The following is a 26,120-nucleotide window of genomic DNA, read 5'->3' as shown; positions in this document are numbered from 1 at the left end:
GACCTTCCCCCAGCCAGCGGCCGCCCAGGCTGTAAGACACCCCATCTTCAGGGGCCCTCCAATCCCCGCGCTCCAGGGTCCTCGGCCCGCTCTCCGGCTCCCGCCCGCAGCACGGCCTTGCTTAACTGCGAAGGAAGCGCGCCTTGCTCTGCCAGTCTCCCTACAACACTTGCTAAGATCTCTCCCCCTCCCAGTGTTTCTAGGGGCCCCGGAGAATACAGAGGCCTGTGTGCAGATCAGGCACCGCCTTCGCTGCCGCTCTGCCCTCCGCAAAAGCCCTTGGAGGGAGTTTCCATGGATAGAAATCGTTTCACCGATGGGCCGTCCACAGCAGCACAGGAGAGGAGCCAGTGCAGCTTTAAACGCTCTCTGTCTTCTTGCTACTTTGTGCGAAGCCTTCTGGCAGGGCAGCCCTAATAATCTGCACCCCTGGACCTGGCTTTATAACTCGGCTGCAGAGAGGACAGCAGCCATCCGCCTCCGCCCCCACAAGAGGGGCCCCTGCCTTTTGGAAACTGAATTCTCTCACCCCTCCTTGAACCGGCGGGGCCCGGCCCACCCACTTTGCCCAGCTATTCCTGCCGGCCCAGGGGTCCCGGCCCATCCCTGAGCCCATTGGTCTTTTAACTGGTGAGGTCTGAACATTTACCTTCTCAAGATTGTTGCTAGTTTAACTTCTTTTTCACAGGTAAATTTATTATTTCTGTAGGATCTATTTTAATGTATTTTTAACTCTTTACATTTTATTTTAAATGGCATATCACCGCCCTAATAAGGAAATAGCGTTCCCATATCCTCAGTCATTCATCCAGACCACAATCCCTGCTATCTAGACTTCATTTAAATATGAAATGGCCTTTCATCGGGTGGTGGCGGCTGTACTTCCCCCTTTTTCTTTCATCCTAAGCGCTCTTTTAAAGACAACAAATCCTTCGCCGGGGCAGTGTCCTCTTTATTTAATATTCATCCTGCAGCATGTTCTCACTTTGACTGCCCTTCCTTTGAGGATGTTTTCCAGAACAGTTTTCAATGTGCTTATGTCTGTGGCAAGTTTCCGGAGACTTTCATCCTAGAGAATATTTTTAACATGCCCTTGTACTTGAATGACAGTTTGGCCGAATATTCAGTTCTAGAGCCTAAGATTTTTATTTTTTCTTCTTTAAAACTTTCTGACAACTTCTCTGTTTCTCTCCAGGGCAGGACTTGTTCCCCCCTCCTTACTCAGCACCAGGGTGCCTTTCAAGTGTTGAAGGAGCTCTGGGCCACAGTGCTTGGGGGACTCCAAACCTGGAGGTCGTGGTTCGAGCCCCGGGCAGGTCACACGCAGGGGTTTCCGACTGGATCCCCAGCAGGGGGCGTGCAGGAGGCAGCCGGTCAATGCCTCTCATCATTGACGTTTCTCTCTCTCCCCCTCTCCCTTCCTCTCTCTGAAATCAATAAAGACCTTTAAAACAAGATCTATCATATTCCAGCCTACAAGATAAAACTCTTGGTATAAGATGCTATGTTGTAACATCCTGCCAGTGTCTTCCCTGACTCACCTTCAGAACAGAAGGGACAAATGTTTGGGTGGCTATGAGAACAAGGGGACAAAGCACAGTCCTGTCTTTTCAAACATGAGAAATGATGGCCTATGGTCTAAAAGGAAGGGAGGGAAAGCCAGAGGCATATTGAGATTCTGTGTCTATGACTTCTGCGTTCTCGAAATCATTAATGACAATAATACTATCAGATTCTCCTGGGAATGAGCTACTTAAGTCAGACACTGAGAAAGAAAAACACTCTGACCCCTAAAAGTGAACTAAGGAGTCCTACATATATTTCAGTCAAGGCTTAAAAGATAAATCTTAAAAAAGAGTGGAATCGGGATTTAAGACATCTGGGTTAATTTTGCTGCAAATATGTGACTTGGAGTTAGTCACTCTTCTATTCTGAGAACTAATTTTTGCATCCTTCAGTTGGGTTTGATGATTTCTAGAGCTTGAAAAATGTAACTTTAATAATCCTATGAAACATTTTATGTAAATATTAGTAGGAAGGAGAAGTCATTTGGGAAGTTTAGAAATAAAGATTCCCTACCATACGTGTATAAGTCCAATATCTTATTTCCTCCAAAGTTACACTGAAACCCTTATCAAGATTCAGGTATAAATGCACAGGCTCTTTGAACCAGGCTGAAGCAATTAGTAGGACAGAATCTAAGTTAAGCTAAATTGCTGACAGTAAAGTTGGGAGGAGAACAGAGGAAAACTTAATATTCAAGTCATTCCATGACCAAGGTCAATGCCTATCATTTTTTGGCAATGCTGCGAGCCATGGTTCTGATCTTCCGGGGTCATTCTGGCCTTTGCTGAAAAAACGTTCTGAACTCTTAGTGCATTTGCATTTTAATAATAACATTTTTTTATGGGCACAGTGATGGAGTTTATAAAATATATTCATGTTTATTTTTGTGTTTTCTTAACTATATGAACACTCTTCTTTACGATTACCTTTTCCCTTTTATAAGCAGGTTGGTGAATATTTTGCTCACTTTACAAATAAAAAAAAGATACTGATTAAAGATGTTAAATGAGTTTACCAAATTTATGCAACTCAGTGGCTAAAAAAAAGTAAAAAAAAGAAAAGACACTCTCTAGCATGAGATATTAGGAGCTCAGGCCTTCAGGTGAAATAACCAGAGTTTGAACTCTGCCACCCACTGTAAAGTAAGGAGCAAGTTATTTAAATTTAAGCCCCAGAACTCTCTTCTGAAAAAATGAGTTTAATTATAGAATATATGTCATCAGGTTGTTGTAGATATTAAATTAGAGGCTGGATTGGGATGCCATTTGAAGTAGTAATAAATGTTCGGATGTACTGCTCAGACTCTTTTAAAATTAATATTTACATAATCGTGGGTTTAGCAAACATTTCCTAGGTACTCCACGGACTACAAGACCCCGTCTGTGTGCTGTGAAGGGGGGCACTGGGGATCCAAGCGGGAGGGGAGCCCAGAAGCCACCTGATGCTCTTGCGGGGCTCCCCTCCGGCTCCGTGAACCCACAGCGGCCTGGACACAAAGGTGCCCTGAGGTGCAGGGTGAGCCGTGTGACCGGACGAGTCCCTGGCTTCCTTGAACTGCCCATTTTTATAACGGAATGGGGGTGATAACGCTCGAGCCCCATGGGCAGTGCAAATATGAAAGGGAATGAGATATTTGCTAGCTCTTTGAAAACGTGGGAGGCTATACGGTGTGTTGATGATGACCTTACAGTTCTAGAGAAGAGAAAATGAATATTAAAGATTTAACCAGATGTTTTCTTAGATATTTATAAAATATGGTTTTTACACAACACAGCTGACTTTAATAGTACATGAGTTACAGTGTGCAGCCAAATCCACTCAAGCATTAGGACCAAGGTGATAGAGCAATTTCATTAGCTTAAATAAACGTCAGGCAAGTTTATCTGTTTATTAGCAATCAGTCTCCACATTTATCAGATGAGAAGTCATTGGTTTATCTTATTACCCTGTTTATTTCTTTCTTTATCCAAATCTATAACCGTGTGGTTTCTTATTTCTTGACTTATTTATTGTCATGGAATTAAAATCTTATAAGGGAAAATACCTTTTATTTTCTTTCTTTTTTGCTTTCCTTTGGTGTACATATACCTCTGCAGCCGATTTGTGTGTGAAACATTATAGCTATTTAGTAGCTATTTATGGAGGGGGGGAAATGAGAATGCTGGAAAAGAATATTTAAGGACAAAGGTAATGCTAGGTGTAAAAGTAAAACACAAGCCTATACACAAATACATATAATGGTTCTATTTTAGTAAATATATACGCACTTACATGCTTAGCTATGTACATAGGTATAGAAAAAGGTGAAGCTAAATAAAACCCGCAGGATTTATTTTGTCATTTAATTTGCAGAAGTGATTAAATTATACATGTATTTCTTTATACTTTTGTAGATATTCTAAATTTTCTATAATTAGGGAGACTTAACTTAATAAATAAAAAATGGAGGCCATCTAAACTGTTTTCGCACAAAGCTAGTTTGATTTAAAGTTCATCTATGGGTCCTAATTTCATCTACTTTTTCTTCTTTTTTATTTTTTTTATTAAATGTATTAGAGATTATAATCGTTACAGTTTCTACTGTTTAAATGAATGCACAGGATCTTACAGTAATCTGGAACCTCCTGCTTGCGTTTGCTTATTTGGTTTTCTTTGTTCATTAGTGAGCGGTGTGCACAGCATTCAGAGCACAGAGTCTAGGGCCGGGTTTCCCGGATGGGAAACCAGCTCTGCCCCTTCCCGGGCACCCCGGGAACTATTCGCCCCTCTGCCTGGCATCTCCCCTCCTGCCCTCAGTGCTGCGCAGAGCACGTCTGAGCCGGGGCCAGAGCGTCGGGAGCTGCACCCGCCCCAGCTCCAGAGCTAAGTGAGGCCACACTGACGGAATCACTCTTCTGCGCAGGGCTGAATACGTTCAAATCTCAAAAAATGTATTTTTCTTGCCACATTTCTATTTCAAACTTCAATATTTCTCAATTCAAAAGGTTTGTGCCTACTGTCCACTGTGTGTGATCCAACTGCAAGTTTCCGTGAGAAATACAGCACGGCCGACTGTACCTTTCACCCCCAGAGTTATCTGCCTTCTCCAAACGCCAGCCTTCGGTGGGAGACTGAAATCTTTAAAAACTATTCATAAAATATTATATAATTTATTTTTAATATGTATTTCCTTATATATTCTTCAAATTGAAGTTGACATAACACACTTTTATGGTAAATGCATTTTATCTTTTAAAAAAATGTTTTTATTGAATCTATTGGGGTGACATTGGTTAATTCAAGAGATTTCAAGTGTACGATTCTATAATACGTCATCTGTATATTGTAGTGTGTCCACCAACCCAAGCCAAGTCTCCTTCTGTCACCATTTATCCCCCCTTTACCATCTTCTACCTCTTCCCGCTCCCCTGGCCCTCTGGTAATTACCACACTGTTGGTGGGTCTATAAGTTGTTTGTTTGTTGTTTTTTCTTAATCCCTTCACCTATGTCACCTAGCTCCCCACCCGAACAGCTCCCCGTGTTTTCTTTGTATCTCTAAGTCTGTTTCTATTTTGTTTGTTTATTTTGTTCATTAGATTCCACATATAAGTGAGATCATGTGATATTCGTCTTTCTGACTGGCTTATTTCGTTTAGCATAGCACCCTCTAGGTCCATCCACGCTGTCCTGAAAGGTAAGATTTCTCTCTTTTTTATGGCCGAGTAGTATTCCATGGTGTAAATGTCCCACAGGTTTTTTACCCACTCATCTACTGACGAACACTTGGGCTGCTTCCAATCTTGTCTATTGTCAGTAACTATAGGGGGGCATATGTTCTTTTGAATCAGTGTTTGGGGTATATTCCCAGAAGTGGAATTGCTGGGCCATAAGGCAGTTTCATTTTTAAGTTTTTGAGGTGACTCCACACTGCTTCCCACAGTGGCTGCACCGTCTGCATTCCCACCGACAATGCATGAGGTTTCCTTCTCCACATCTTCGCCAGCACTTGCTGTTTGTTGATTCATTGATGGGGCCATTCTGACAGGTGTGAGGCGATATCTCACTGTGGTTTTAATTTGCATCTCTGATGATTAGTTGAACATCCTTTCATATGTCTATTGGCATTTGTATGTCCTCTTTGGAGAAGTGTCAATTCAGGTCCTCTGCCCATTTTGTAATTGGATTGTTTGGGGTTTTTTTGGTGTTGAGTTTCCTAAGTTCTTTAAAAATTTAGGATATTAACCCCTCTTCAGATGTGTCATTGACAAACATGTTCTCCTATTCAGCGGTTGTCTTTTCATTCTGTTGATGGTTTCCTTTGCTGTGCAAAAACTTTTTAGTTTGATGTAGTCCCATTTGTTTATTTTTTCCTTTGTTTCCCTTGTCTGAGAAGATATATCAGAAAAAATATTGCTATGAGAAATGTCTGAGATTTTACTGCCTATGTTTTCTTTTAAGACTTTCACGGATTCGAGACTTACATTTAAGTCTTTAATCCACCTTGAATTTATTCTTGTGTACGGCGTAAGGAGGTGTAACATTTATCGAATAGACTGTCTTTACCCCATTGTACGTTCTTGCCTCCTCTGTCAGATATGAACTGACCATAAAGACATGGGTTTATTTCTAGGCTCTCTATTCTGTTCCATTGATCTACATCTGTTTTATGTTTTTGGCATTGCTTTAAAAAATACCCCTCTCCCCCAAATGGGAGATGTGCTCTTACATGAATTTGACTTTTGTTGATGTTTCCTATTTTCTTCAATGAGAGTGAATCTGCATTTCATCTGCCCCATTACACATTGCCTGCTACAGCATAATCATATATAGCTTTCACTTTACAAGCTATTATAGTTACTTGCTTATGTGGGTTTTATCTCCACAGATTATATGTTACTATAGAGATTGTATCATAGTCACACTTTCATTTGGTACAATAATTAGAACTTTGTTTTACATGTGCAGTTGGTGCTCCATTAATGCGGTTGAATAATTAAATGGCTAAATGAACACAGGGTCATAAATACTGCCTCTTAAGCTAAGGATTAGAGTTGATTCTGCTAATGTTTCAAAATATATCAACTTCTTACTTTTTCAGATAATCTGTAAGTATGGCCTTTAGAGTTTCTGGCAGTAGCGATAGAGATTAGGTCAACAAGATAATGCAAACTAAGGGAGAGGGAAAGATTAGATAGCAGATCGATGAAGAAATGGGAAAATTAGCACTGTTCAGAGAAATAACCGTGACCGTAGGCTTGCTGAAGGAACCTGTCCTGTGTGCATGGATTTGGACTGTGGCATAAACAACATCCGGTAATTAAACACAGTTGCTAATTTAAAACTGACAACACAAAAGTAATTTATTATAAATATTTAAAAGATTTTCCCTATCATAGTTATTTACATTATAATGAGCCAATTATTCTTTGCTATATAAATTTACTGAACCTCAATGGCAAGCAAACAGGGAGGGCAATTAAAATTATAGTCACAGTGAGCCAGCATGATGTTTTTCTTTGTAATTTTTCACAATACATTTTGCAAATTATTCAGATTTTTATACCATCATAATAATATTAATGGTTTACAATTACATTTTATAATGTTAATAAAATGCTATATATAAATGCCTGTAGTGAAACATTAGAGTATAGTAGTTAAGATGGGGACTCTGAAGTAATTCCAGTAATTCCAGATAGTTTTATATCTTAGTTGTGTAACTTATTGCTGTGTTCACTTAGTAATATATCATTTTTGTACTTTTATTTTTTCCATCTAGAAAATGAGGAAAGAGTTTTAGCTGCCTGATGGGACTCTTGTGAGGACTAAAATCTATAACTTGCAGAATTTTTACCATGATGTCAGATATTAATAAGCATTAAACAAATAATTATTATTAAAATTATTATTATATAAACTCATCTGCTTGCTCAAGAGAAAATAAACAGAACACGGGCTATCCAATTTCAAGATAACAATATGGACTTATATATTTATTCCTCGACTTCCAATAGATCCCAGTATAAAAAAGGAAACACAGAAGAAATTAAAAGAGAAAACGGAGGAACGATACCTTAGAGAAACCAGAAACTTCCATAAATTTTTGTAAGTACTGAAGACAAAGAAACCAAAATTTAGGAAAAGACCATAATTCCTGAACACTCAATAAAGATTTTTAAAAGTACACTTTAGAATTAAACCTTGGCAACCACTAAATTGTCCTCCATATCTAAAATTTTGTCATTTACAAAATGTTATATTAATCGAATCATGAACTATGGAATGTACTGGTATTGACTTTTTTCCGCTCAGCATAGTTTCCTGGAGATGCATCCAAATTGTTTTGTATATCAATAGTTAATTCCTTTTTATGGTTCAGCAGTATTCCAAGGATGCGCAAGACACAGTTTAACGGTTCACCAGTTGTGGGTCATCTGTCATCAGTCCAGGGCTACTATGTGATAGGATGAACACCTCTAATGCTCCCCACCCACAAGATATACAACTCTTATCTCCTATCAACTGAGGCTGTCACTTTATGTGACAAAGACTTTGAACACGTGATTCAATTAAGATGGAAAGATCACCCTGGATCATCTGGTTGGACCATAAATGCAATCACAGGTGTCCTTATGAAAGACAGACTAAGGGAGATACACACAAAGGGGAAGAGTTACCACAATATTACCAGAGAGGGAGGCAGAGGTTAGGTGACCTGGATGCAAGCTAAGGAATTAAGCAGCCTAATGGGAGCTGCAAGAAACAGGGAGCAGATCCTCTCTTCTAGAAACTCTGGGGCGATAGTGGCCCTGCTGACACCTTGATTTTGGCCAAGTGAAACCAAATAAAACTGGTTTCTACAACTGTGACAGAATAAACACCTGTTGCTTAAAGCTACCTGATCATTTGTTACAGCAGCAAGAAGAAGCTAATACACTAAATAAATCTGCCATAAGCGTATCTGCACAGAATTTCGGGGGAACATGAATTTTAATTTCTCTGGGACAAATGCCCAGGAGAATAATTGCTAGGTTCCATATAAATTGCATATTTAGTTTTATAAATAACTGCCAAAGTTTTCCAAATGGCTGTAACATTTTACATTCTCATCAGCAATGTGTGTGTGACCCAGCTTCTCTGCAGCTTTGCCGGTTTGTAAGGCTATCAGTATTTTTACATTTTATCCTATGTGATAAGTGTGTAGTAACACCTCACTAGAGTTTTAATTTGCATTTTCCTAATTGGTCGTGATACTGAAAATGTTTTCAAGTGCTTATTTCCATCTACAAATCCTCTTCACTGACATGTTTGTGTCATTTACCCATTTTCTAATTAGACTATTGTTTACTGTTAAGTTTTGAGATATCTTTAGACTTTCTGGATACTGGTTCTTTTTCAGACATGTGGCTTACACATATTTTCTCCTAGTTTGTAGTTTTTCTTTTCATTCTCTTACTGGTGATTTTCACAGAGTATAGTTTTCATTTTGATGAAGTCCAACTTATATTTTCTGTTGTCGAGTCTGAAAACTCTTTCCCTGATCTTTCCTCCATTGCCATTTCACCTTTGTCAAAAATCAGTTGGTCATAGACACGTAGGTCTATTTCTGGAGAATCTATTCTGTCCTAGTAATCTGTGTCTATATCTCTGCCAATACCATGCCGCCTTATCATAGATATATAATAATCATTAACTTCAGGTTGAGTAAGTTCTCTTACGTTGCACTTCTTTTTCAAGATTGTTCTAGTTTTTATACAACTTGTTCCTTTCCACACACATTTAAGAATAAGCTTGTCTAAATAGTTAAAAATTATTTCTGGGGTTTTCACAGCAATTGTGCTAAGTCTATAGATAATTTTTACTCTGTCAAGTCTTCCATTCCATGAACACAGTATATCCTTTCATTTTCTAGAATTCGTCCTACTCTTTTCCTCAGCATATTGTAATCTTCAGTGCACAGATATTATATACATGCTTTGTTAAGTTCCTACTCAAGTATGGTTCCTCAGTTGTAAAAACTGCACCCACTAACACAAGATGTTAATAACAGAGGTCACTGTGAGCACAGGAAGGAGGGTGGAGAAGGGACATGGGAACTCTGTGTACTTGCTCTTTAATTTCTCTGTAAACCTAAAACTGCTCTAAGAAATAAAAGCTATCAATTAAAAGTATGAGAATGGAATATTAGTATGAGTATAATATGGCATCTCAAATCAGAAAATGGTACAAAGAACTAGTAGTAATAATTATCACCATTATCATCACAGTGTTTCATTTCTGCAAGGATGCGTGTTTGGAGCCAGTGAACCAATACCAGTGTGTATTCCCTGTCTAGTAGGCAATGTTCTAAGGAATTTACACAAACTCACACACATGTATTTGTTTAATTCTCACAACAACCCATGGGAATTATGTCTTTAACTCACTGGTCACTTCCCTTTTTATTCCAACTAATGGGGCAGCAAGAACTCATGAAACTATATTTTAAAGCATCTTCTAAACAAATAGTGCAGACTAGAGGTAAGTTAATGTCAGTTACTTTGCACTGGATTGCACAATATTTTAAATACCTTGTTAAATTTCAGCGATCTATAAATAAATTGCAGAAAGATTAAAATCACTCAGATAGCACACATATAAACAAGGAACCACTTTTATCCATTTGCCAACTTTGGTAACTTCAATGATTGAAAAAAATAAAAAATGGTCAATGAAAGCTGAATAAATTCTTATCAATTGACACAGTGATAACATGCTCATTTGGTTATCTAGGTCTCATCATATAGGTGTAATTTCTTTATTATTATAGCATCTCTACAGTTAAACTTATTTCTAAATAAGCCCTGAGGTCATTGAGCTATTGGCATTAAATAAAGGCTGTTTGCCTCTGGGGCGGTTATTGTGACCTCTCTTCTCCAATTAAGCGACTCTACAATGAAGGCTCAAAGGCATATTTTATATTGTTAGGTTGTCAGAAATTAGTGGCTTTTGGTGGAAATTCCCATTTCTTCAACACTTTCATGTGTTTTTAAAACTAGAAAAACACAGTATTATATCTTTAACCCATTGCAACTCGGTGGAAGGCAGGAGCTGCCTGAAATCTGAAACACCCAAGTCTAGTAGCCCCGGTAGCAAAGTCAGTCTTCCCTGAGCAACTCCTACCAAGTCTTTTATGTCGTGCCCCCCATTTCCATTTTTCCTCCTGGCTTCATTTTCCACCTGATTCTCCAAGCCCTTTGGATAATCAAATCGCTAAACACCATTCGCTCGCTGTGCTTCTGGGGATCGGATCTGTCACCGGCTTACATGCTTTTGTGCTCAGCACTGATTTTGATTCATGCCTTGGAATGTCAGAGCCTAAAAGGGCAATTCCACGCTCACTTTTCAGAGCCAGTTTCAATATCCACTTTAATTGAGTAGATAGTATTTAATATAGTTCTCCTCGGGCAGGCAATAATCTTTTACCCCAAGGTTCTCCGTCTTATATTGAACAAAAGAATGCTGACTCAGGGGTTTCTGTTTTGTTTTTTCACCCCTGCTACCACTTTAACTTGGCTTGAGAAAAAAGAGTTTTATACGTTGAAATCCCATACTAGGCAAAAATAGAGATTTTAAAAAAACATATTTTTAGTGTTTTAAAGGTCATTGAGTTTAGTACTTAAAATACTATATTTTTAAGTCATAGGAATATGAGTGGTATCAGTTAGAGTGTAGTGGATTGAATGTTCTTTCTCCAAAAATGTATATGTTGAAAGCTAATTCCCAATATGATGGTATTAAGAGGGGGGATTCAGGGAGGTGATTAGGTCAAGAGAGTGGAGATCCCATGAATAGGACCAGTGCCTTTATCAGAGGGACCCTTGAGGGCTCCCTGTCCTTTCTGCCAAGTGTGGGCACAGTGAGATCTCACAAGGTGTCTTGATCTTGGATTTTCCAGCTTCCAGAGCTGACAGAAATAAGTTTCTATTATTTATAATCCACCTAGTCTATGGAATAAACACATTTCTTAACTCTCACATCAACTCTGCCTTACAAATATGTGCCACTGTTTGGTGTATGGCAATTTCATTAGTATAATCCTCACCCAAAAATTCTGATAAAGGTATTACTCCAAATTAGCCCCAAATCCTCAGCCTCTCTTCAACTTTTCCAAACCATTCCCCCTCAAGTTTGTGCATACATTTCACAGGCAATGGTAAAGAGTGGCTAAAATTTAGAGAGAAAAACATTAAAAATGGAGTCAAGACTTTCTGTTTCCAGTTCCCCATGTAAGGGGCTGCATGTTACTCCTGTGTCCTAACAACAAGTGTAGAGCTGAACAGACTGAAAACTCACAAACTCTTCTTGGGTTCATTGGAGAGGAAGGACCCGGGGGAAGCCCTGCTGCCAAGATTGGTGAGACAGAGGCAAATGGGGGGATCACGGCTTCCCAGAGCAGACACTCATGAACAGAAACCACCTTGGGCACCAGCCCTGCGCAGGAGAACCTGAATTGTATGGACAAATTGTTGGAGGATCAGTGTGGACAAATCTGAGGGTTAAAAACTCCAGGGGGCCGGTGAGAGTGAAGTCATCACAATATTGGGAGATTAACCTCTAGGACCTCAACGAGGGTCCCATTGCAAACATCAGAGAAAAATCCCTGGGACTCCCAGCAGGAGGAGGGGGAAAGGAACTGTTTTGGAAAATGTCAGAGCACAATGTTCTTAACAAGGCCTGATCTGCCCTCAGGGGAGACTAGTCAACCAGAGCCTGACCTGTTCCTTTATTGTTAGAGCTTTACTGTCCTGGGTGGAGGAAAATACCCACCTCTAGCCAGCTCTAGCCTTTCGAGTGAGAGATGGGACTCAGCTCAGTCCCGCTCTAGCCACCCTGTCCCTCCTGGGTGGAGGGAGGAAAGCACGGATGAGCATTCCTACGCTCACACCCCAGGAGCACAAACTCCCTGAAACAGACCTAATCCTATATCTATAGAACATTCCTCTCCTCCCACATCTCACCACCATGTTACTGAAGGTCACCTTTAGAATCATACAAAACACTAGATTAAACCCACAACAGGCAGAAAAAGCGTGGAAAAAAAATAAGCACATAAAGCAAGCGCAACAAATTCAAACCGAACAAAATGCTAGAGGTGAATCCAGCTACGCGAATAGTCATTGAATGTCTGTCAACGCTGATGCACCAGTTAAAACAGAGATTGTCAGAATGAAGGAAAAAAACCAAGGCCCATGCATAGTTGCAAAAATCCTCAACAAAACAGCAACAAATTGAACCCAGCAATGTATGGAAAATTTTCTAATCTGCTTATTTTATGAAATAGCGGCATATGATTGTTCAGATTTGTGTTCCGCATAAATCATATATTTTCACCAATCACCTCTTTTTTCTCTGCTTTTACTCACTATTAACCCCAGTGTGGTATTTTTAATACAATTTTAAATTAGCCGTAGGTTGGTCATTTAAATTTGGACATAAAATTATTAATATTGAGATAAATTATAATCTTATCTACCATTTTTAAAATGATTGGAAAACACTGAATATAATATATTTAATTCTATTAACCATTATGAGTTGCCATTCTGAGAGCGACTTTTCACAGAATAAGCATCTGGAATATTTTTGGATGAATTAAAATACGATACAATTCTTGGCAGCATTTGCACAGAAGTCCTTGGTCATTAAAAAAGGTCACTCTCTAAGTCAATAGGACAGAGACACTGATCAGTTATAAGACTTACAATTGGGAGAAAATTTTTGGGTTGCACGAGGAATATTGACTAATAAATTAAATAATAAATTTAAAAAATTGGTAAAGTAAAAAGTAACTTCAATTGAGGATACTTCTTTCCTCGACTCTCTACTGAAAATTATGATGTTGAAGCATGGTACCCACGACAGGTGGATATTCAAACATTTTCTTTAGGAAGCATACATCTTCCCCATGAACAGTCGAAAGGGGGTGAGAAGGGTCCTGTTTTATCATGTTTCCTTATTATTAGAAACAGAAGAGGAAGGAATCCACAGAACAAAGCTGGAGGCGGCTTTTCTTTGACAGCCCTTCTCGGGAGGACGCTCCGTTTCGGCCGCGAGCGGGGAGCCCCGCTCCCTCCCGACCTTAGTGGAAGCTGGTAGGGACCGGGGCCCGCAGCCGGCCGCGGCCTCCCCGGGGGTTTCTGCAGCGAACGCGCTCTGCGCCCGGGGAGGCAAAGCCGTGTGCTTCGCTGTCTGAAGTGCCATAATCTATAATGATAATAGTGATGTTTCTATGAGTGAACTACTGTCCTATCTCAATAGGGTGTGACGCATTGAGTTCTAGTTCCATAAATTACCTTGCTTGTCCAATTGTGGGAAACACGGAATGCATTAGCCGCACGAGAAAGGGCTGCTGAGTTACTGATAATGGGAATTAAAACAGGACTCCTGGCGGCACTGTCTGCATCTAAAATTTTTATTATTTTCTTTCTTTCCAGAGAGCAGTTCTCATGGAAGGTTAATCCTTAGTTTAAAAGGCTGTGGTGTGATATTTCAGTACACTCGTGTCTCACTCAGAAGCTCAATAGTAATCATTTTTATTCTGTGTCATTTTAATATCTATCCCTACATGTAAAACTTGGGTTTAAATCTTCATATTTTGCATAAACCCTGGGTATTACGCATACATCATGTCAACTAGACATTATTATATTTTACCTAGATTTATCAAAACAGGATTCGGACTGATTTTCAATGCTAAATAATTCAATTTTGAGACCCTTTTTATTATAATATTATGTTTGCTTAGATTGTCAGCATAGCCGGCCACAAATCAAAATAACAAGACTATATTTTTGTATCCACCTATGCTTCCGGAATAAAATTCCCGGTTTCAAGAAACAAAATTATTGTTCTCATGGCATTTGTATTCGCAGAAGACATACTTCGAACTTGATAAATGTACCGATAGTTGCATGATTTAAAATGTAAAGTACGAAACCCCTGGGACTTGGTGCATTGCGCGTGTTTGTAGGGAAACATTTCTTGGCTGTGCCATTTGCGTTAGGCTCACAGCTACGCACAGCAAAACCGTCTATACAGAGCTTCGGGGACTGAGGGATGCGTGCGGAGTAGCTGCTATTTTACATGAAGCTTTCGTGGGACATATTGGACATGTTAAAGCACTTACAATTTTGGGGAGTTAGCTTGCAAAATCAAATTCAGATAAATTTATTTTCCCAGTGAAAATTTCCATAAATTAGAGACATTTGTTTCTATATAATATAGCAACACCAGAGGATTGTAGAGCTATACCTGAACTCGAAATTTTTGCACATACACTAAAATATTGCAGGAATGGAGGGAAAAAGTTCAAGAAAACTTAATATTGGTATTAATTATGGTAATGTAATAAATAATTCCCTGGTTAAATCTTATTTTAGGAAATTTTGTCAACGAGGTCAAATATAACTGTTATGTCAATATTTAGTCTTTTTAAAGAAGGTGGGAGAACTACGTTTAAAAACACAGCGTAGCCCCTGTCGGGTGGCTCAGTTGGTTAGAGCATCAATCCGATACGCCAAGGTTGTAGGTTGGATGCCCGGGCAGGGCACCTGCAAGAATCAACCCCTGAAAGCATCAATAAGTGGAACAACTGATCAATCAATCGCTCTCTCTAATCAATTAATAAATAATAAATAAAAATAAATAAACCACAATATAATTAAGTGCTCATCAGACATAACCCCGCCTTCGTGATGACAATGTGGACGAGGTACTGAGCCAACCTCGAGACTTCTCCCGGGCTGTTCCATGACTTATGGAAACTGATCCTTATTTTTCACACAACCGTTTTTACACACACACTGGTTATGTAAAACAAAGGGAAGAAGTAAAAAGAAAGGAGAAAAGATACAAAGAAAATAACCTAAAAGAGTTATCGGTTCTGGCGAAAACGTTTAAAAACAAAACGGAGCTAGAGATTCCTTCCCCAGAGGTGATTCTAAGGGCAAAGTGGAAGTTTCTCTTCCGAATGGTAAATCCTATCAGAAGAACTGGCCTCCGAAAGCGGAAAGTGGCAGCCAAGTCCCACCCCTTGCCCTGTGTGACTCGATGGTTGGCCTACTTGAAAAACAAAACAAAGTCAAACCCAAAAGGACAGGAACCTCCCCCCTGCTGTTAATCTCATCTCCCTTAAGGTTTTAAGCAGCAGCAATTGCTAAAATTGTTTCCTCGGTGTGTTGTATCCCAGGAAGCAATCAGTCAGGATAATCAGAAGGCCTTTGAGGAAATAGGAGTTATGGAGAAAATCACAGTCCTGGGAAGGGGCGGAATTCGAGAACACGGTGTGCCTCTGCCCAGCAGAACCGGGCAGGGCTGATTATGCCCAAAACGAGGCATCCTGAAATTTGAAAGGGGAGGACAGGTGCTTATGCTTGGAGCAAGCAAAAAAGAGTATTTAGGTGTGAAAATGAAGAAAAATGGGCCCTTAGACATAATTATCTTCAGAGAGACACCAGAAGCAAAGGTAACCTAATTCTTGGAAGTTCTACCAAGACTTCTTTGTAGAAAACTGTAAGACTTCACCTTAACTTTTGCCTTTTGTGTATATTTTACCAACGCAACACTTAGATTCCTCATTAGGTATCTCAGTAAATAAGTCGCAGACGTAGCAAAAATACTGTTTCAAGAACTAATCATTCAATCTAGTAATTGAATCACTTTCTTCCAGTAATGCCCATTTTTTTCTTGGAATTATTTCATCTTTTTTTCTCCTTTTATCTTTGCGTACAATTAAATACAGACTAGGTTTTCTTTCTTCAAATTTATGACATGTGTCACTTTAGGTGATTTATACAGGTATCCACTGGCTTATTTTTGTATACAGTGGTAGTTAATAACTATTTCCTCCATTCGATGCACATTCTGAGTACCTAGTATGGGGTAGGCAAGGTACTATGTACTGATACTATTACAATGAAAACAGTCCCTGAGCTGCTGAGCTAATGCAATTAATGTTAGATCAAGGAGCTTGATTTAGCAATATGGAGTGTGTTTTATTTTATTTAGTTTTTGCTGTAACTATTTTAAAATTGATTTTTATTCCTCTGTTGTTTGGTCTACTGCCATAGTTTCCTCATATGTGCTCCACCTAATTGATCTCATATGTTATAGTGAAGATGACATTAGGAAATGTTTTGTTTATTTTTACAGATATTGTCCAGTCACTTTTCAGCCTTACTGTTCTTTATAAATCTAAGGAAACTGTGTTTCAGATGCAATATTCTACCCATTGCTTTTATTATCAGGATATTTATTTTCTGCCTCCCTGCATTTTCTCAGGTTGTTTCCTCTGTATTAAATAACTATCATGAAAATACAATAAAATTGTAAAAATAATAATACTTTTTAAATATTCGGTACAAATGGTTTCAGAATATGAGCTTTTTTACTTTTTTATTTTTATTTCAATCTCTTTATAATTCCCTTGGTTTTTCCACTAATTTATTTTAGTTACCATTTAAAGTGTCATATTCCACCAAAAGATATTAAACCTCAAAATGAAAATATTGTAATACCCCCTGCCACACACACATACACATACACATGTACATTTAATTCTTAGTCAGTAAGGCTGGCTGATCTAAATTAAACACAGTACAATCAACTAATTATTTATTATTTATAGAGCAAAGGGCAGGGGTCTTTAATAACAGTTTTATATCCTAGTGTATTTCACACTGTATTTTATTGTTCTTATAAATTTTTCCAGAATCATATAACTTAAATCAATGTCTATAATGGTCATTATGCATGATGAATTTTTTTTCTGAAATGTAATGATATCTCTCTGCATTTAGTCAGATCTTTAAGTGTCATTCTTTTGAAGATGAGCATCATATCTGATTCCTCCTAAAATGTAGGTGACAGCACTGATTATTGGAATCCTTTGAACATTCAAGCCCTAGTTCAAGTCACCCTATCTATAGAATCTCTGAAGGCATTTCCAATGAATGGTAGAATTTCCAATATCTGAAAGGCCATAGCTCACTTTATTTTTAAAATATTTGCATGTCCTTTGTGTCAGAGTTGGTTGTATATTGCCTTCAGCTTTGATTCAGATATCGTCTGCTCTAAGGCACCTTGTGCAGGTCTGGCTAAGTGCCCACACTCTCCGTTTCTCTAGAACTGAGTGCCAAACACTAGGCAAAGCTGCCGCACTGAACATCAGTCCCAGGCAGTGAGCACGTCCGTCCAGTGGAGGCGGGCATTTGGAGGATGCTCTCTTCCATGTCTATCCCCCGTTCACACTGAGGCGTTTGACACAGAGCAGACAAATAAATGTTTGCCGACTGAAGTGCTCCTTGAATTATAGTCTCTCTAACCCTGCCTTCCAGGGGTGAGTAAGGTTGTGAAGACATCCTAAAGTTTGCCTTGTTTTCAGTCAGAACAGAAATATGTAAAACCCTAATGGATGTATTATATAATTGTTTAATTTTTTTTTTTACACAGGCCTGTCAACTGCTTAAGGATAAAACCTGTTTGTTCTTTTGAAGTGCCAGAGACATATTGGTACCAAGCAAACATGCCTTGAATGAGGCTATGCATCTGTAAGCAGATGTTCGAACAAGGCCTCTCTTAAGGGATTTAGGCGCTTTCACAGCAGTGCTCTTCAGCCTTGTGTTTTTCATCAGAACAACAAATACCCACTGAAATAATGTAGTAATGCTGTGAGTGCATGCTGCCGTAAGTATGAAGCCACATTCAAATATCAGGGCTTGGGGGTAGAAGGCAGAAAGTGAAATTTTTACGGGAACTCAGTCTCTGGTCTAGGAGTGGTGAAGATATACACTTATGAGAGAAAAAACAAAACAAAAACTGAAACAAGAGGAGAAATCCTGAAATAAAACAAACAAAAAAATGAAAATTTTACCTGACTGGTGTGGCTCAGTTGGCTGAGAGCCATTCCCACGAACCAGGAGGTCACAGTTTAATTCCAGGTCAGGGCACATGCCCGGGTTGCAGGTTTGATCCCTGGTGGTGGTGGTGGGGGGTGTGAGAGAGGCAGACTATCAATGTTTCCCTCTCATTGATGTTTCTATCTCTCTCTCCCTCTCCCTTCCTCTCTCTGAAAAAAAAAAAAAAAAAAAAAACCCAAAAAAAAACCCAACATATTTTAAAAATATAATAAAAAAATAAAAATTTTATGTCCTGAATACCTCTGACTTCTCCATAAATAGCATTATTTATAATGTACACATAATTTATATTTTTTCATTATTTATTCATAAAAGAATATCTTTAATATCTTTAAACTCATATTTCTTCCTTGACAATTTTCACGAAATAAAATCTCAAATGCATTTGTTCTGAAAACAAACAGCACGAGTCAACCCAGGTTGGCCATTTAGCAATATTAAGCCAACCACAAACATCAACTTGCCTGAACATATGCAAGCACCTGTCTCCTCCAATATGCTGCTTATATTGAATCTTGACTACAATCAATGGGTGGGATGTTTTTGTAAAACATCAACCATAAATATGATAAAATTCTCCCTTGCTGTGTCCAAAAGAAGGCTGATTCCACTCAGAGCTGTATCCTATTTTGTTTTCCAGCCTCATAAAACAACAACGTGAAAGGGGACATTGATATCTTTATAATGGTAGGAGGAAGACAATTCATGGTGAAGATATGTCAACATTTTAGGGAATCAGGGCTCTTTCTAAAATGACCCTACGTCTGGCAGCAAATCCATAAAACTGACATCTTTGTGTCCCTGTGGTGGCTTCTTGACTTTTAAATTCCAACACCAGCGCATGCGGATCAATAAATCTTAGTAATGGCCTCAATTAAAACTGCTATGTCCTTATTATGCTCACAGAAGAACCATCGCAAACAGGTGGCTGTAGGAGCAGCCTGGATGAATGGAAGCATTTTGCTTTATGCATAACGTGGTCACCATGCCAGAAGTTACTGGATGTCAGATTAATGACCTAAACTAAGTTAGAAATAGCTACCTTATACAAAGCTGCAAATTGATGGAAGTCCAGTTGTTGTTTTTGCCCAGATATAGAGTAAAATTTTATTTAGTTTTAAAAAGTTATTATTTTTCACATAAATATGCAATCATTAGACCAATAATGCATGTACTTATGAAGTAATAAACTAAAACTTCTTTTTTATATTCTTCTCTGGTGAGTCCATTCATTCAACAACTATATAATTAATTTCAACTATTTCACCAGGAACATATTAGGTCAGTGCAGATAAAGATGAATAAACCAGTCTTACTACCTTAAGAAATTTATGGAATCCTAAACTAACCATTTTACAAACTACTATAATACAGTGTGATATGAGTCGTATAGAGATATTTTTCAAGATATTGTGGGATCACAGAGGAAGAAGGGACTCTGTCAGTTGGTAGAGGTCCAAGAAGGTTTCATGGAGGAAATGACTGAAAGGAGACACTTGAAAAGAAATATTTCAAGGGTCTCAGGATGGAGAGAGTAAGGTGAGGACATATAAGGCGCAAGTCCTTCCACTATGTGATTTATCCCTTGGACACTGGGAGTGCACTGAGGATTATGAAAAGTGTAGAACATTAGCTGAGTAGACAGACTGGAATGCTCATGGTTTTGATATTGATCTGCTGGGTAGTATCATAGAATATTAATAGATTTTATAGGAAATCATCTGTAGAGTCTAAAGAGCGTGGACTTTAAAATCAGACAGACTAGAAAACCTGCCTGTCATTAAAAGAAGCATGGTGTAGTGGTTAAAATGAATAGCTTCTGAGCCAAAATGCCTGGGCTCCAACCGGGGCTCTACCATTTTGCGGAAATGTGACACTGCCTGAGTGAGTTGGGAATGACACGTGCCCGCTGAGCAGGCATGACTTGCTCCCCACACAGCCAGAGGTGGCAGTGAGAACACAGCGGGCGACTGTCCTCGCTCCTCAAGGCTCACTCCCTGCTCTGTGTGAGAAGATGCCCTCGCCCAGGGCATCTCCAATGGGAGGTGAGCAAATGTGCCCTTTGTCACATCCAAGCAGAAGCTTCAGATGTCCTTTCTTGTTTCCAGCTGCTCCATTTCCCCCTGCCCTGAGAATAGTAATGTCCTTTTTCAAAAATCTGCAAAAAAAAGAGAAGACTTGCAGTTCAAAGGCAGAGCCATTGCAGTGCTACCACAGCCAGGTAACGCGGTGGGACAAGGCTGACGCCCAAAGTCAAGGAAAACTGATGCCTTTGGCCTAAAAGGAGCTTTGAATGATATTAGGGTCAATTACCTTCTGTTTTACAACTTTTCTCTGACCGTAACTGTTGTCCTCAGGTGGGCTGTCTTGTAGCCTCCATGGTCATTTTGTTTTCACTTTATTGTATTTATTGGATCTGCTGAAACTCATGTTTCAGTAATTCACCTGGTTTCTCCTGGCTAGACTTCTTATTTCTGCTTTTAGAATTATTAGAAAGACCATTTCCCTTCCTCCTAATATTTTGGCAAGAAAAGTAGAGATTTTGGAAAGTGTCTGAGAAATATGATTTATATATGAACAGATCCCTGGCAAAGTCAGTGCTTTACATTGACAAAGGCAAGTTAAGGGGTAAAATGTGATGCTTTTTAGAAGTTTCTGAATGCTTTAAGTCACATAAAATGAATTAATATGTTAATATAAACTGTCTCAGAAAGTCACAGTATGATCACCTGAAAAAAATAAGCCAAGAATATAATTACAGCTATTTTAACCACATCATAATATGCACATAAGAAGACATAGTGTATTTTGCATTTTAGTTGAAAAATATATAGTGATACCATTTGCATATTAAACCATGTTATTGTGCTTATGCAAATCAAGTCCTATTTAAAACTTCTTCAGTATAATGAGGCAACTAATGTTGCTTTGCTTTTTAAGTTTATACTTAAATAATAAAATTCACGTCATATTTTTTGACTTCTCTTCAAATTCTTTGATGTCTGGCAGACACTTCACTTTCTTATGAAAATAAAGAGACTTCCTTGCCTGGTGTCATGCGCTGAGTATGGAGATGCTTTTACTCACCCACAAGCAGCTGTGGAAATTCAGACTGCGGTGATGTGATTCAGGATAAACACTGCCCGGTGGGGCATCTATACATAATGACATCGATTCTTAAAATAGAACTGAGGTCTCCTCTTGCCAGTAGGGTGTCCACTAGCACAGTGCAGGTTCGGGGTCAGATGACAGAGAATTGCATCTGTACAATCAGTGTTAAATTAGAAGATGACTGGGGTTTTCCCAGAATTCTCGGGCACGATCCAAAAATTGCAAAGCTAGTAGAGGTATTCAGAAAAGTCCATTTTCCAATGCATGGGAAATATATTAGGAGGACTCATTCCTCTTATTGAAACAAGCTTAAGTCAAATGATTTGTGTAACTTCCCCAAAAACATTCAAAAGTTATTTCTAATAATATGAAAAATGTGAAGAAAATTCTTAAAGTTTTATTCCTTGACTAAAGGGAATGGTGTTAACTTACTATATCTCACATTCTTTTTTTAAAAAGAAGGGTATTTTTAGGTATTTTAGGGTATTTAAAAGTATTTTATAGTATCAAAATGTAATATGTCAATATATATATATAGCATTGAAAATGACAAGCAGCCATACATGCTACTGTGTTTTTCAAAAAATCATAAGAGGCCCAGCCGGTGTGGCTCAGCGGCTGAGCATCGACCAGTGATCCAGGAGATCGTAGTTTGATTCCTGGTTGTGGCACATGCCCGGGTCGCAGGCTCGATCCCCAGTGAGGGGCGTACAGGAGGCAGCCGATCAATGACTCTCTCATTGTTGCTGTTTCTATCTCTCTCTCTCTCCCTTCCTCTCTCTGAAATCAATAAAGATATATTTAAAAAAAAGATATTAAACTGTTGCAGAAGTCAGTTTTGTCCTAGGGAGTTACTCATTCAATTATTGGAAATATATACAGTAGGAAATGTACTTGGGAACACAGTGAGTCTCTGCCTGTTTTCTTTTTTAGGGTTATTAGGAATGACATGGCAACTTTTTGTATGTGTGATGACATGAACCTATAGTTAATAGATAATTATACATTAATTAAATATGAATTATAAATAATAATGGTGGCTTTTACTTCTCAATAACGGAAACTAAAAAAAAATCTTAATTTTCAGGAACCAATATCAAGCTACCTTGACAGAAAAGAGCACCCATCTATTAACAATCGGGTAATGTCCCAAACAGCCTCACCAATTGATTTGCCAGCAGTGACGTCCCAAAGCAATCAGATTGAATTGAAAGAGAGAAGACTTAAAATGAATGAAGGAAGAGGTGAAGTATCTGTGTTTAATCTACAGTTTCATCAGAAATCGATTAACTAGCTGACTTTGGGTCCAAAAGAATTAATTATACTCAGTCTCCAGTATAATTAACAACACTGTGGCCCTCTCCCAAAATATTCATTAAACAGTCAGGAACAATATGAAATTCAAATTAAAATTGAAAAAGAGATTACATAGAAGTACTCATCTCTAAAAAGAATCATACTACATCTGAGATGAAATCATTTGAGCAATACAAAATATGGAAATACATTTTGTGTTACATTTAATTACCATTAATTCAGGCACTGCAGGCTGGCAGCTATTTTAGGCTCATTACAAGGACTTAAATGGGCTTGGATGCTAATATGAATCTATCCTCATTGGAATAATGGGAATATGCTTCTAAGTTAAAAAGAGTTTAAGAATAAAGTTTCAGTTAATTCCTTACATTTTCAGTTAGAACTATACATTATACATAAACTGCTGGCAATACATTGATTAGAATGCAGTAGCAAAAAGCCCCAGTAACATAGTCTATTCATAAAGAAATTAATATATATATATGCTCATAGTAGTTCTTAAAATTTTTTTTTTTGCTTTTGTGTTTGTGAATTTAAGTTAAGTCTCATGGTATAAAATGCCTATTGTTTAGTTAATGAATCAAATTTGAAGTAAGCATTTAAGCTTCTGGAGAAGCATTATTTTAGTATATTTTGTAAAATAGACAATGATACTATACTAATAGACTGGTATGATATTGGGCCTTACTGGTTTTGACTGACCTGTCTGGCTGCAGGCATGCATTTTTTAAAAGTAAATATTGCTACCACAGGATGATGCATGAACACGTAAAATCATACATGCATTACATGGTAAGATACTTCACTCACAGCCAGAGCTGGTCAAAATAGTCTGTAAATAAAATATCAAACTTCAATGTATGAAAAGTACTTACTAGTGTAATAGATTTTAAAATTTGATGTAATATGTTCAATTCATTACAGGAAAAAAACCCAACATATATATTTCACATTTTATATGTAAATATATGGCACGTATATGTGAAAAGTATATATGGTATGGTAATTTTCCAACAAACTAAATAATTTAAAATATCTTGTTGTTTTATTTTTAAAATAAAATAAAATCACACTCTCCTTAAAGGCATAACCAAAGTCAAGTTTTTTGCTTGAAAGTTCCAGCTTTGAAATGAATGTGTGTGTGTGTGTGTGTAATTTGTATAAACCTTATTAAATCTATTTCATGTGCATTAACTTTGTTATTAAATCAATGTATGTATGAAAGATACTCAAAGAGATTATTTTTTAAAGTGGGCAAACAAATTTCTAAAATTACTTTTTAAAACTGAGGCAATCCCTTTTCCTTTTTCACCCAGCCCCACAACCCCCTCCCCTCTGACAGCTGCCAGTGTGTTCTGTGCCTGTGAGTTTGTTTCTATTTTGTTTGTTAGTTTATTTTGTTCATTAGATTCCACATATGAGTGAGAAATGTGATACTATACTTGTCTTTCTCTGACTGGCCTATTTCGCTTAGCACAGTGCTCTCCAGGTCCCTCCATGACGTCCCAAAGGGTAAGATTTCCTTCTTTCTTTAATAGCCAAGTAGTATTTCATTGTGTAAAGGTACCACAGCCTTTTTTGTTGTTGTTAATCCTCCCCCGAGGATATTTTTTCCATTGATTTTTCAGAGAGAAAAGAAGGGGAGGAGAGAAAGAGAGAGAGAAACATCAATGTGAGAGAGACACATAGATTGACTGCCTCCCACGCACACCCCAACCTGGGCCAGGGATTGAGCCTGCAACGGAGGTAAGTGTCTTTGATCGGAATCAAACCCAGGACCCTTCAGTCCACTGAGCAAAACTGGCAGGGTGACCACAGCTCTTTTATCCACTCATCTACTGATGGACACTGAAGGGATTAAGCAAAAACAAAGCAAACGAACAAACAAATCTCATAGACACAACAGTATGGGGATGACCAGAGGGAAAGGGGGGGAGGCAGAAGAGGGGACAGGGGGACAAATGGTGATGAAGGAGATTTGACTTGGGTGGTGGACACACAGTACAATATACAGGTGATGGATTATAGAATCATACACCTGAAACCTATATAATTTATTAACCAGTGTCACCCCAATAAATTGAATAATAAAGAACAGAACTGAGGCAAGCAGGGACCTTAGGAGGGTGATGGCTATGATGCCGTGAGTCCATGTAATTGGTACTATTCCCACAGAGCGAAGCCACACGATGACCTCCCCAAGTAGGAACAGGGGAAGGGGGTGCAAACATGAAAAGCTGCGCTGGTCCTGTGGACACCTGTGTCCTACGCAGTGTCAGTGCAGCTGGGAGTCCACACAGCAGACCCCCAGGTCCTCTGTTCCCTGAGCCATAAAGGGAGAGCTAAGCTGTGCCTCAGGCCACCAGGAGCCTGTCTTCAAACATAGTCCATATTTGAGATAAAAAGAAAATTTTAGATAAAATGGAAATAACCTGAAATAAAGTTGGCTGGAAAATATCAGAAAAACTAAGAGAGTTTCAAAACTGGGAGTTTTAGACAAAAGGCAATACAACAAAATCTACAAAAAATAAAGTATTTCTCAAATAACAAGACAACATAGGGTAGGTGAAAATGCTGGAAGAATTAGAAAGAAGTACAGATTGGGAGTCACAGAACAGCCCCGGGGATGTAAATACAGCACAGGGAATATAGTCAATAATATTGTGATAACTATGCACGGGGCCAGGTGGGTGCTGGGAACACCAGGGGGACACTATAAAGTGTGTGATTATCTACCCACTAGGCTCTACACCTGCAACTAATACAGAATAATACTGAATGTAAACTGTACTTAAAAAATAAAACTTAAATAAAAAAAGAAAGGTAGAGATGGAACCCCCAGGACAAAAGAAGCCTAAAAAGGGGGTGGGAGTAAATCTAAGAAGACTTCTAAGCAAATATGCTACCTAGGAAAATTTACAAATTATTAAACTAAACTGAATATGTGGTAAATATATATATCTGTAAAAAATTGAAATTAAGTAAATCCATAGACCAGGAGGGAAAAAACACATTGCAATGAATCCAATAACTCTGAGAAGAAAATGCTAGACACACTCGTAAATAACAACCCTACTCTGTGTTTCCTGTTGGATTCCAGGACGGGCTCTGAGATCCCATTAATTCCTCAAAGCAAAGGCTTACTTTCCTATCAGAGTATTGATTAGACAAGCTTAAGAATGTCACAC

Source organism: Miniopterus schreibersii (assembly GCF_964146895.1).
Source record: "Miniopterus schreibersii genome assembly, chromosome: 10".
NCBI classification, from domain to species: Eukaryota; Metazoa; Chordata; class Mammalia; order Chiroptera; family Miniopteridae; genus Miniopterus; species Miniopterus schreibersii.
This window is presented reverse-complemented; position numbering follows the sequence as displayed.